Raw genomic sequence first — 14,301 nt, 5'->3', positions numbered from 1 at the left:
ATATATATATTTAGAGGTCCGGCACTCATAATAAAAGAAATACCTGTGTATATATTTAGAGGCCCGGCACTCACAAGAAAAGGAATATATATATTTAGAGGTCCGGCACTCACAACAAAAGGAATATATATATTTAGAGGTCCGGCACTCACAATAAAATAAATAAATATATTTAGAGGCCCGGCACTCATAATAAAAGAAATTTATATATTTAGAGGTCCGGCACTCACAATAAAAGGAATATATATATTTAGAGGTGTGGCACTCACAATAAAAGAAATATATATATTTAGAGGCCCGGCACTCACAATAAAGGAAATATATATATTTAGAGGACCGGCACTCACAATGAAAGAAATATATATATTTAGAGGTCCGGCACTCACAATAAAAGAAATAAATATATTTAGAGGCCCGGCACTCATAATAAAAGAAATATATATATTTAGAGGTCCGGCACTCACAATAAAAGGAATATATATATTTAGAGGCCCGGCACTTACAATAAAGGAAATATATATATTTAGAGGACCGGCACTCACAATGAAAGAAATGTATATATTTAGAGGTGCAGCACTCACAATAAAATAAATATATATTTTTAGAGGCCCGGCACTCACAATAAAAGAAATATATATATTTAGAGGCCCGGCACTCACAATAAAATAAATATATATATTTAGAGGTGCAGCACTCACAATAAAAGAAATATATATATTTAGAGGCCCGGCACTCACAATAAAAGAAATATATATATTTAGAGGTCCGGCACTCACAATAAAAGAAATATATATATTTAGAGGTCCGGCACTCACAATGAAAGAAATATATATATTTAGAGGTGCGGCACTCACAATAAAATAAATATATATTTTTAAAGGCCCGGCACTCACAATAAAATAAATATATATATTTTAGGCCCGGCACTCACAATAAAAGAAATATATATATTTAGAGGTGTAGCACTCACAATAAAAGAAATATATATATTTAGAGGCCCGGCACTCACAATAAAAGAAATATATATATTTAGAGGTCCGGCACTCACACTAAAAGAAATATATATACTTAGAGGTCCGGCACTCACAATGAAAGAAATATATATATTTAGATGTGCGGCACTCACAATAAAATAAATATATATTTTTAGAGGCCCGGCACTCACAATAAAAGAAATATATATATTTAGAGGCCCGGCACTCACAATAAAAGAAATATATATATTTAGAGGTGCAGCACTCACAATAAAATAAATATATATATTTAGAGGCCCGGCACTCACAATAAAAGAAATACAGGTTGAGTCTCCCATATCCAAAATGCTTGGGACCAAGGGTGTTTTGGATATTGGAATATTCCGTATTTTGGAATAATTGCATACCATTTTGAAATGTCTTAGGAATAGGGCCCAAATCTAAACACAGAATGCATTTATGAATCATATACACCTTATACACACAGCCTGAATGTAATTTTATACAATATTTTCAATAATTTTGTGGCTCAAAAAAGTTTGTGTACATACATGAAATTAATTTATGTTTCATATACACTTTATGCACACAGCCTAAAGGTAATTTTATACTTTATTTTTAATAATTGTGTGCCTTAATACATTTTGTGTACATTGAACCATCAAAAATCAAAAGTTTCACTATCTCAGTCATGCTAAAAATATTCCATATTTCGGAATATTCCGTAATTCTGAATATTTGGATATGGGAGACTCAACCTGTATATATATTTAGAGGTCCGGCACTCACAATAAAAGAAATATATATATTTAGAGGTCCGGCACTCACAATAAAAGAAATATATATATTTAGAGGTCTGGCACTCTCAATGAAAAAATACGATCAACGCATCTTCAGGTACTGAATCGTTGATTTACACATTTGTGTTGCTCGTATTTTTTCATTGAGAGTGACGCACCTCTAGATATATATATATATATACTGTATATAATATATACATAAGGAGACTTAGAATAAGGTCCCCCATAACCCCTGAGGAAGCCTATGAGGCGAAACATGTTGGGAACTATATCCAACACCCTGCACCATTGTCTAAGAGACTATCCTGTGCATCCCTGGAAATCACGATTCTACAAGAAAACTCTCCCTTAGGACCAGCCACCCTGTTTTTAAGATAAGTTCTTTTACTTTGATTGTAAAATTGTTTTAAAAATTATTCACCATGAAATAAAAATATTAATTATTGGATACTAGTGACTGTAGTTCACTTTTAAGGATATCCAAATTGGTGGCGTACTGGAGTCGGGGGAAGAGATCAATTAGAAAGGTGGGAAGTGAGGGATCCCTGTCTAAAGACGGATTTATTGTTACGCTTAATATACAAGTGTACTTATGGTACGGGTACTCACTTCTAAAAAATTGTTCATTGTATTATCTGACAATACCACACCATCAGGCGCTTGTCCCCTCTCTCTTATTCTAATTCTCAGCACACACCGTTATACCAGACGGCCCTGTAGCGCACGCAGGGGGGGTTTCCGAGCACACACCGTTATACCAGACAGCCTATTGAAGGGACAGAGCTGCCACCTTTTAGAAGAGGATATTATAGTGTGATCACCAGAACAGACCTTGCATAACCTACAATATACTTTCCCGGCCATGGCGCCAAAGTTCCACTTTTTATATATATATACACACACACACATATACTTCCATATCCAAATGTTCCAAAATACGGAATTTTTTTAGCATGATTGAGATAGAGGCACATTTGTTTTTGATGGTTCAATGTACACAAACCTTGTTTAAGGCACAAAAATATTAAAAATAAAGCATGAAATGACCTGCAGGTTGTGTGTATAAGGCGTATATAATACAGCAATGCATTCTGTGTTTAGATTTGGGTCCTATTCAGAAGATAATTAATTATATTATGCAATTATTCCAAAATACGGAATATTCCAATTTTCAAAACACCCCTGGTCCCAAGCATTTTGGATATGGGAGACTCAACCTGTATGTATGTATGTATGAATATATATATATATATATATATATATATATAATATATTCCGTACATATACACACGCACACACACACTCGCACTCCGTACAGCTGTCACTGTTGTCTTGGTCCGAGCCTGGGGCTTATTCATTAAGCCCTGAATTCACAGTACAGTTCTAGGCACTAATTATTGAGCGATGCCTTATTATACGTGGCCTGTGGTGATATTCGCCTGAAATACTTATTACATTGTAATGAATATATTTCACCCGAGTCTGTGGGTTTAATTTAATTTGTGAATTACACGGCCAGTACGTCTGTGCCCTGCAGCCTGTGACATCTTATTCAGGTACATGCTGTGATGTGGCCGTAACTGGACGACGCTCATTTCATAGACGCAACAGAGTGTTAGGTTATTGCATTTGCTGGGCAGTGCCACATGAACCCTCACAGGGGGCTTAATAACACCGAACGACCATTTACCTCCCGGGCTGTGGACTTGTTACAAGGATACTGGGCTTTATGTAATCGCTTTCAGTGGCCATTGCAGAGTGAGCACTGCGCCAATTTGTGAAGCGTAACCTGCGTGACATTGCTGTACTAATGCAATCACGCGTTTGCAGACATGTTTAAATCTGCCCCTTGCGACACTTTATGACCAGACAGTGGCGGACGGAGGACGAGTACAGTACAGTCGCTTTTATGTAAATACGGCTGACGCAGACGCCAGAAGCGCTTATACGCATGCCAGGAGGACAGGTGCAGTTACTCCCTAATTACGATGGCTTGGTGTAAACTGGGTGGGCGTGCTGCAGATGCGTAGCCGGAAACATCTCGGGATGTCTACGCCTCTGTCTATGGGTGGAAATACGCTATTGTCACCTGCACTTTTTCAGTTTAAGCCCATTTCGCTGTCAGCCCCTTTGATGCGAGAGACATTGGTTTTGCATTGGAGCTACTAAATGTTTTACCCCGCGCACCGTAAAGTGAGTGATCCCGCTCTCTGGGTGTGGTGTGACTTGACGACATTCAGAAGGTCGGCATGGTCATTCGGCCAATTACTGTGTAGACATGTATTTAGATGGACCTGGTTAATATTTCGACACGTTCAGAGTGCTGACATTTTACGGATACCCGCTGTCCGCTCCCTTGGAAGTAGAATTGCGCCTAGCTGTGTAATGTGCACGATTGCGCAGGTCCAGCTTCACACATACTGTACTGTACCAGTGTTTGCGCCTTTGTATGGTTGGAGAGTGGCCGCGTGATACCATCACGTTGAGGGGTTGGTACGACCCAGGGGGGTAATGCTTAGTGCTTCTAATGTCCCCTCCCATGCAATCACCCCAGCTTTTCTGGATGCTTCAATGGCAGCAGAAGAGTCCTGAGAGTTAGGACAGACGGCCGGATTCAGTACGGATCGTAACTGCGATGGCAATAGTGATTACACTCGCAGTCTCACTGAGAAGCTATGCCAGTCCTCTGCGATCTCTATGCCGTAGCAGCACTACATAAGGACGCCCCCTTTACCTTCCACACATCCGTAATACTTAGCAAGACATGCGAAACCATCGGTAACATCGGTACCATCGCAGCCTCACGCACACTTTCACAAGCTCAGACCTTACTCAGAAATCGCTAACTTCAACGCACGCGGTGAGAGCCCAAGCTGCGTACGGCATCGCAGAGCATAATTCATGCACGCCCATGCAACTGCGTTGAAACGCACTGTCACGCATGCGTTTCGCCGACCACCCCCCCCGTCACCTCCCCCAAACAGTATTTCCTGTCACTCAGCGGTGGGTCTGCGTAGTCACTGCGATCGCAGTCCCAATCGCAGTTGCTGGTTTGCGCACGTGCACTGCAATGCATACGCATGCACAGAACGCAACATTCGTCCGATTGCGCGCCTAATCGCATGTGCGATCCTTGCTGAATCAGGCCCTGTGTTCAGGACTGACCAACCTAAATGATCATATATAGGGAAACCGGTCATCTAAGTGTCACCGCGTTCTCTCCTGACATACTGCTCATTTGTGGCCTCATTCATGGATAAAGCCGGGCACATCGTGTAGCGTGCCTGACATCACCGGCGATGGCGGGGGCATGCTGCATTCGGCAGCATGGCCCTCGCTAACGATGTCCTCCCTCGGACCTGTATGCTTGACTTAGCGCATACACACTAGACGATGTGCCCGATCTGCCAGATCGGACGACATATCATCTAGTGTGTGCCCAGCATTAGATACATCACCAGACGGTTCAGGGGGCCTGATTCAGAGCCGCTCGTTCGCTCCGAGCGATGTTCGCACATCTGCGCATGCGTATGGGTCGTAATGCGCATGCGCCAACCAGTCAGTGCGTTCGGAAATCGTGTGCTTGCAAAATAGCGAATGCCTGCTAATTTGAGTGACAGAATGAGGCGTTTGTGGGTGGTAACAGGGGAAAGTGCTTGAAAACAGGGAGTGGAGATCCGAACGCAGGCGTGCCAAACGGTCAAAACGGGCGTTTTAAGGGTGTGCATAATTAACAAAGCAGCGTCATCGACCACGTCAGTTGGTTGTCTTTTAGCCTGAACTGATCGCATGATTGTGGTAGGAAAATCCAACCACAAGAATAGCGAGCAGTTCATACGCCTTTCGATGTACTCGATTAATCAAATAAATAGCGGCGATGACGTAGGATGCGAGCGGCCAAGGGGCGTCTTTACAAAATAGCGAGCGCATGTTTCGGACGCTCGCTCAGACATAGAGGCGTCAACAGACCGCAAAGAGCGAGTGCTCAATTTAAATAGCCAGCCCCTTTTTCTGAACGAGCGAGCGCAAATAGCGTCCGGCTCTGAATCAGGCCCAGAGTCTCAAGATTTCTTTTACATTCGGCAAAGTGCGCCTCTGCCACAGCGCCACTGGAAAGCGCAAGATGCGTTAGATATTTCCGTCATCCTTTTGCGGATTGCAGAAATTTCTGCGAGCCCTTCTCCTGCGCTTGGCGAGCATCCAAATCATGTGACTGGAGTGACGAAGGCATGAAAAGCTCGCAGACAACTATTACAGCCTAGTGTAGGTATAGGGAGAACGGGGGATATTTACTATAGTGCGGGTTTATAGGAGTGGAGATGTTGCCCATAGCAACCACTCAGATTCTACTTATCATTTATCCAGCACCTTCTAGAAGATAATAGGTAGAATCTGATCAGGAAGATGGCGTTACCCACCGCAAGCACGCCGCGGAGTACATCGCAGTCCGGGGCTTGGTACATAGGAGAAATGCTGTCATACCCGCATTTTGGTGGTTTGACCGCATTTCTCAGGTTGCTGCATTGAACCTTTATATAGCACCAATCATATTACGCGGCGCTGTACAGAGAATATGTCATCATTCACGACAGTCTTAGGTCTTTAAGTAATTGTGACATGAGATGACAATGGAAAGTACACTATAAAGTCTAAAGGTGCGTACACACTGGGCGATTAAAGTGGACGACTGAACGATATCGTTATCGTTCAGTCGTCCACTTTATCGTCCATTTTTAACACCAAAACGATGACGATAACGACGATGCGCGTTTCCGCGGGTCGTTCGTCATTATCGTTCATCGGGTAAACATGTGGGCCAACCTGACGATATTGTCAGGTTGCTGCATGTTGGGGAATGGGGGAGAGAGCCCGGCGCTGAACGATATCGTTAATGATATCGTTCAGCCGGTGTGCTCAATGTCATGAACGACATTGAGCACAGCCTGCCGGGGACACACTAGACCACAGGTTCTCAAACTCGGTCCTCAGTACCCCCAAACAGTGCATGTTTTCCAGGTCTCCACACTGAATCAAGTGAAATAAGTATCTACACCTGTGGACCTTTTAAAATGTGTCAGTGAGTAATGATTACACCTGTGCACCTGCTGGGTGACCTGCAAAATGTGACCTGTGTGGGGTCCTGAGGACCGAGTTTGAGAACCACTGCACTAGACGATAATGCTCAGGGAGCATATCGTCTAGTGTGTACGCTCCTTAAAGGTGCATACACACACAACGATTTTTTGAACGATTATCGATAACGATATCGTTTATCGTTCAATCGTTGAAAAAATCGTTCACTTTCTGAGTTAAAACGAACGATTATCGTTCATGCGCGTTCACGTTTGTAGTTTGTAGTTCAGTCAGACTGACCGACTTAACGATTTTCATTAAGGGAATATGCAAAAATCGTTTGTAGTTCAAAAAAATCGTTCATTACACAAATCTGACAGATAGTCTGACAGAAAATTGTTCATAAAATCGGTCATAAAATCGTTGGTAACGAAATCGTTAAAGCTGCATACACACACAGCTGCATTCTGTCAGATTTTTTAATGTGTAATGAACGATTTTTTTGAACTACAAACGATTTTTGCAAATTCCCTTAATGATAATCGTTCATCGTTTTAACTTAGAAAGTGAACAATTTTTTCAACGATTGAACGATAAACGATATCGTTAACGATAATCGTTCAAAAAAATCGTTATGTGTGTATGCACCTTAAAACCCCACTTTATAATTTGCCTCTACCCTCTCTGCTGGGCGGCCAGTCCTACCTACACCCTCTGCGTTCCTGCTCTATGAGGACCCTGCTGTACAGTACAGGATTGGAGGTGGAAGATGACTAACAGCCGCTATATGTGCGTGGGGCCGAGGATTCATTGTACGTAGAACCCATCAGCTTTTCACACCAGCCCGGAGTCTGCAGTGAGGTGAGGAAGACGAGAGACGGAAATATCTTCTCTCTTCTATTCTGAGGTCGGTGAAATGACAGAAATAGGATATGACTGACTTACAGGCTGTAATTCACTGTTTGCACGTTTCTCCTTACTGGATGGAAACTAGGGTAGTGCTGTATAATTATTGCCAATTGTGTTCTATTGTGCTTCATGAAAACTCGTCCACTGGGGGGCCCCGTTCAGAAAAATGCGAGATCGGGCCATGAGGGTGGCGAGTTCAGAAGGCGTTTCTGCGCTGTTGCATCGGCAGCTTGTCCCCCTCTCAGCTAATTGAATTGACCTCATAATTTGAATAAACTGCGTAAGATTAAAATATAACTGAATCTTTGAACTAAGGAGCTGATTCAGACCCGCTCGCTAGATGCGTTCGCACGCAGCCAAAGTATGCAAATCCCGCGATCGCACGGCAAAGCATTAGCACGCCCACTATGTCTTGGCGTGCGATCGCAGTGTGTATTTAGACGCCCACCAGCCTGTGTTAAGACGCCCACTTATACACGTCATCTCCAGGAAGTGTATGCAACAATCGGTAACATCGAGTACCATCGAAAGCGACCGCAGCACTTGTGGCTGACCATACCCTACCGTAAGCACTGCGAGTGCTTCAGTGTGTAATTCAGCCAGGTGACGTGTCTTATGACGCTGCATCTTAATTATGCACGCCTCTGAAACGGCGTTAAGACGCTCAGACACGCCTGCGTTCGCACCACCACACCCCCGTTTCCATCGACCATCTCCAGTCACCACCCATAAACGGCTTGTCCTGTCACTCATTCTAGCGAGCTGGCTATGCGCAGCGAGCAAACGCTTCCCGATCGCATCGACTAGTTCACGCACGCCCACTGCGATGCATACACATGCGCACATTGCGAAACATCGGCAGCTACGTGCGAACGCAGCCTAGCGAGCGGGTCTAAATTCAAAACATCAGCATTTTGCTAACATCATTTTTCGGGGAGGTAGGAGACGAGCGCGATGCTCGGTCTGCAGACCTGTAAAATCTACCAGTGTGCAGGCAGGAGTAAGGAACTGAGAACAGCAGCACAGGTGGCGGTACATTCATTACACCTACCCACAGCCGTCAGACACATCACCTGCCCCCTAGCTACAACCTGTACAGGAGCTCTCGGGCACTGCCAATGGGGCGAGTGACCTGTCACACATCACCTGCCCGCTAGCTACAACCTGTACAGAAACTCTCGGGCACTGCCAATGGGGCGAGTGACCTGTCGCACATCACCTGCCCCCTAGCTACAACCTGTACAGAAGCTCTCGGGCACTGCCAATGGGGCGAGTGACCTCTCGCACATCACCTGCCCCCTAGCTACAACCTGTACAGGAGCTCTCGGGCACTGCCAATGGGGCGAGTGACCTGTCACACATCACCTGCCCCCTAGCTACAACCTGTACAGGAGCTCTCGGGCACTGCCAATGGGGCGAGTGACCTGTCGCACATCACCTGCCACCTAGCTACAACCTGTACAGGAGCTCTCGGGCACTGCCAATGGGGCGAGTGACCTGTCGCAGATCACCTGCCCCCTAGCTACAACCTGTACAGGAGCTCTCGGGCACTGCCAATGGGGCGAGTGACCTGTCGCACATCACCTGCCACCTAGCTACAACCTGTACAGGAGCTCTCGGGCACTGCCAATGGGGCGAGTGACCTGTCGCAGATCACCTGCCCCCTAGCTACAACCTGTACAGGAGCTCTCGGGCACTGCCAATGGGGCGAGTGACCTGTCGCACATCACCTGCCACCTAGCTACAACCTGTACAGAAGCTCTCGGGCACTGCCAATGGGGCGAGTGACCTGTCGCACATCACCTGCCCCCTAGCTACAACCTGTACAGGAGCTCTCGGGCACTGCCAATGGGGCGAGTGACCTGTCGCAGATCACCTGCCCCCTAGCTACAACCTGTACAGGAGCTCTCGGGCACTGCCAATGGGGCGAGTGACCTGTCGCACATCACCTGCCACCTAGCTACAACCTGTACAGAAGCTCTCGGGCACTGCCAATGGGGCGAGTGACCTGTCGCACATCACCTGCCCCCTAGCTACAACCTGTACAGGAGCTCTCGGGCACTGCCAATGGGGCGAGTGACCTCTCGCACATCACCTGCCACCTAGCTACAACCTGTACAGGAGCTCTCGGGCACTGCCAATGGGGCGAGTGACCTGTCACACATCACCTGCCCCCTAGCTACAACCTGTACAGGAGCTCTCGGGCACTGCCAATGGGGCGAGTGACCTGTCACACATCACCTGCCCCCTAGCTACAACCTGTACAGGAGCTCTCGGGCACTGCCAATGGGGCGAGTGACCTCTCGCACATCACCTGCCCCCTAGCTACAACCTGTACAGAGGCTCTCGGGCACTGCCAATGGGGCGAGTGACCTGTCACACATCACCTGCCCCCTAGCTACAACCTGTACAGGAGCTCTCGGGCACTGCCAATGGGGCGAGTGACCTATCACACATCACCTGCCCCCTAGCTACAACCTGTACAGGAGCTCTCGGGCACTGCCAATGGGGCGAGTGACCTGTCACACATCACCTGCCCCCTAGCTACAACCTGTACAGAGGCTCTCGGGCACTGCCAATGGGGCGAGTGACCTGTCGCACATCACCTGCCCCCTAGCTACAACCTGTACAGGAGCTCTCGGGCACTGCCAATGGGGCGAGTGACCTGTCACACATCACCTGCCCCCTAGCTACAACCTGTACAGGAGCTCTCGGGCACTGCCAATGGGGCGAGTGACCTCTCGCACATCACCTGCCACCTAGCTACAACCTGTACAGGAGCTCTCGGGCACTGCCAATGGGGCGAGTGACCTGTCGCAGATCACCTGCCCCCCTAGCTACAACCTGTACAGGAGCTCTCGGGCACTGCCAATGGGGCGAGTGACCTGTCACACATCACCTGCCCCCTAGCTACAACCTGTACAGGAGCTCTCGGGCACTGCCAATGGGGCGAGTGACCTCTCGCACATCACCTGCCACCTAGCTACAACCTGTACAGGAGCTCTCGGGCACTGCCAATGGGGCGAGTGACCTGTCACACATCACCTGCCCCCTAGCTACAACCTGTACAGGAGCTCTCGGGCACTGCCAATGGGGCGAGTGACCTGTCACACATCACCTGCCCCCTAGCTACAACCTGTACAGGAGCTCTCGGGCACTGCCAATGGGGCGAGTGACCTGTCACACATCACCTGCCCCCTAGCTACAACCTGTACAGGAGCTCTCGGGCACTGCCAATGGGGCGAGTGACCTCTCGCACATCACCTGCCCCCTAGCTACAACCTGTACAGAAGCTCTCGGGCACTGCCAATGGGGCGAGTGACCTGTCACACATCACCTGCCCCCTAGCTACAACCTGTACAGGAGCTCTCGGGCACTGCCAATGGGGCGAGTGACCTGTCGCACATCACCTGCCCCCTAGCTACAACCTGTACAGGAGCTCTCGGGCACTGCCAATGGGGCGAGTGACCTGTCGCAGATCACCTGCCCCCCTAGCTACAACCTGTACAGAGGCTCTCGGGCACTGCCAATGGGGCGAGTGACCTGTCACACATCACCTGCCCCCTAGCTACAACCTGTACAGGAGCTCTCGGGCACTGCCAATGGGGCGAGTGAACTGTCGCACATCACCTGCCCCCTAGCTACAACCTGTACAGAAGCTCTCGGGCACTGCCAATGGGGCGAGTGACCTGTCACACATCACCTGCCCCCTAGCTACAACCTGTACAGGAGCTCTCGGGCACTGCCAATGGGGCGAGTGACCTGTCACACATCACCTGCCCCCTAGCTACAACCTGTACAGGAGCTCTCGGGCACTGCCAATGGGGCGAGTGACCTGTCACACATCCCCTGCCCCCTAGCTACAACCTGTACAGGAGCTCTCGGGCACTGCCAATGGGGCGAGTGACCTGTCACACATCACCTGCCCCCTAGCTACAACCTGTACAGAAACTCTCGGGCACTGCCAATGGGGCAAGTGACCTGTCGCACATCACCTGCCCCCTAGCTACAACCTGTACAGGAGCTCTCGGGCACTGCCAATGGGGCGAGTGACCTGTCGCAGATCACCTGCCCCCTAGCTACAACCTGTACAGAGGCTCTCGGGCACTGCCAATGGGGCGAGTGAACTGTCGCACATCACCTGCCCCCTAGCTACAACCTGTACAGGAGCTCTCGGGCACTGCCAATGGGGCGAGTGACCTGTCACACATCACCTGCCCCCTAGCTACAACCTGTACAGGAGCTCTCGGGCACTGCCAATGGGGCGAGTGACCTGTCACACATCACCTAATCTCTCTCCGTGCTGCACATAGCCGCTCTCTCCACACTAATGCCAACACGTACATCTGCCAACATCTATAGCAATTAAACGTATATACCATCCAGATCCTCATATTCCGCTGATGTCTCATTATCTTGCCGGCGTTGCTGAAACTTTCATTGGCTTTCTTCCTCATTTATAATCTGTGTTACTAAACTTAGTGAAGCGTTCCATGCCCGGAATATAGGATTTGCACGTCATTTCGGCCCAATACACCCTGATGGAGGAATGACACAGAGATTCTCTGCCGCTCTCGCTTCAGATCCCAGTGCTGGTGTATTGTGACCTTGGACAAGTTACTCTATTTCCCCTTATTACTAAATTAGAATGCAAGCTCTGAGGGCGAGGTCTGCATTAGCGAATGCATTGGAAAGTCCCTCAGGGCATCTCTGCTCTCGGCCTCTGAAAGTCGCAGTAATCCGCGTTCTGCCTGCACCTGCAAATTGCCTCATTTACCCCTTTACAAATATCTGCCGTGAGCCACGGTTTAGGGACCAGTAACGATATGTTACCCTAGCTTTAGGCAATGGATACATTCTATTAGCATTATTTTGTGATAATGTCACGCTCTTTTATTACAGACCTCAGACGTGTGGCAAACATTCAGATTAATATGACAGCCTTCAGCGAATAACTTCTGAATTATTTTTTGAGCAGATCTGGCGGGAAAGGTTAGATCATCTATATAGTGAGCTATAGGGTCGTGAGATATTTGTAGGCCGGGGTGTTGGTGGGGGTATTTCCCACAGCAGGTTGCAGGGGCAGGTTGGCTATTGGTGCGTGGATTTGGGCTACCACAGCGCACCATCCGACTGCTACCTCTCCCAGGATGGGAATGTTCCCCATTTACACTTGTTTCTCCTGAATATACCTTCTATAATGTCACCGATAAACCTGTCACGCTCCCATAATGTCAGCACTGTAGGTCGCCAACGCACAAACTAGCCCACACAGCTTACAATCTAGCATTAAAAAGACGATAAGACACAGATATGTAGGTACACAAGGCGCATGTCATTACATTACATTTACACCAGATGAGTTATCTATAGATGACTGTACATCCCATGTGGCTGTATGTAACATACGTGTGCTCGCCCATCCAGGACCAGACCCTGCTCCTCTCACCTGTGTGTCCTGCTCCGGCACACGTCTGTGCCCCAATCACACATGTATGACTGTAGCATGGCATTGGGGGCACTGGCTGTGCCAGGGAGGGCTGTGCAGGGATGGCAGTGCAGCCCAGACTGGCTGGTAAAGAGTTAAAGGGGCTGGTACTGGGCACTTACCTCAGTCACGTAGATGTAAATACTGACAGCAGGTATGTATGATATAAGCCTGAGCATCGGCCAATGCCAGTGTCCACCCCACAGCAGGCACCCACATTCTGCCATCCATCCTTACCGTTCCCTCCGGAGCTCTACGGAGCCTCAGATGGCAGGATCACAGCTCGGGAGAGACCAGCAGGAGCCCCTCTGATGCTGCAGCTTCAGCCATTCATTCCTGGTGGCAGCGAGGGGCAGAAGGGAGAGGAGGTGACAGAGGAGGGAGAGAGGCAGCAGATCGGGGACATGTATGGTGAGCGGATGACAGGGGAAGTGAGCACAGAGACAGGGGGAGCACTGAGAGAGAGACAGGGGGAGCACTGAGAGAGAGAGACAGGGGGAGCACTGAGAGAGAGAGAGAGAGAGAGAGAGACGCTGGTGTGCAGATGACAGACACTGACTGCACTGAGGAGGAGAGGGGACAGGCTACAAGCCTCTGCACACACACACACACACACACACACATCACATACATTATACACACATTATATACACACATCACATACACACATTATATACACACATCTCACATACACACACATTATATACACACACATATACACATTATATACACACACAGTATATACATACACATATAAACACACCTCATATACACACACATTAAATACACACCTCACATACACACATCACATACACAAATTATATACACACATCACATATACATTATATACACACACCACATACACACATTACATACACACACATATACACACACACATATACACATTATATACACACACAGTATATATACACACATTATATACAACACACACATTATATACATACACATTATATACACACACCTCACATACATACACACACACATCACATACATTATACACACATCACATACACACATTATATACACACACCTCACA

The 14,301-nt window shown here is 47.7% G+C and overlaps 2 protein-coding genes across 7 annotated transcripts in view; one reads left to right on the top strand and one right to left on the bottom strand.

Annotated features, from left to right (window-relative positions):
• LRTM2 (leucine rich repeat transmembrane protein 2) overlaps window positions 1–13,769 on the bottom strand; it is a 62,484-nt gene extending 48,715 nt beyond the window's left edge. The window contains exon 1 of the mRNA XM_088457094.1: window positions 13,482–13,769. The gene's annotated coding sequence lies outside the window, so the exon portion shown is untranslated. The remainder of the gene's footprint in view (window positions 1–13,481) is intronic.
• Window positions 1–14,301, top strand: part of CACNA2D4 (calcium voltage-gated channel auxiliary subunit alpha2delta 4) — a 512,905-nt gene that overhangs the window by 259,244 nt on the left and 239,360 nt on the right. The window lies entirely within an intron of this gene.

The sequence above is a fragment of the Taudactylus pleione genome, unplaced genomic scaffold, assembly GCF_031769625.1.
Source record: "Taudactylus pleione unplaced genomic scaffold, aTauple2 ptg000738l, whole genome shotgun sequence".
NCBI lineage: Eukaryota > Metazoa > Chordata > Amphibia > Anura > Myobatrachidae > Taudactylus > Taudactylus pleione.
The sequence above is the reverse complement of the archived record's forward strand: the minus strand, read 5'-3'. Positions and strand labels throughout refer to the sequence as shown.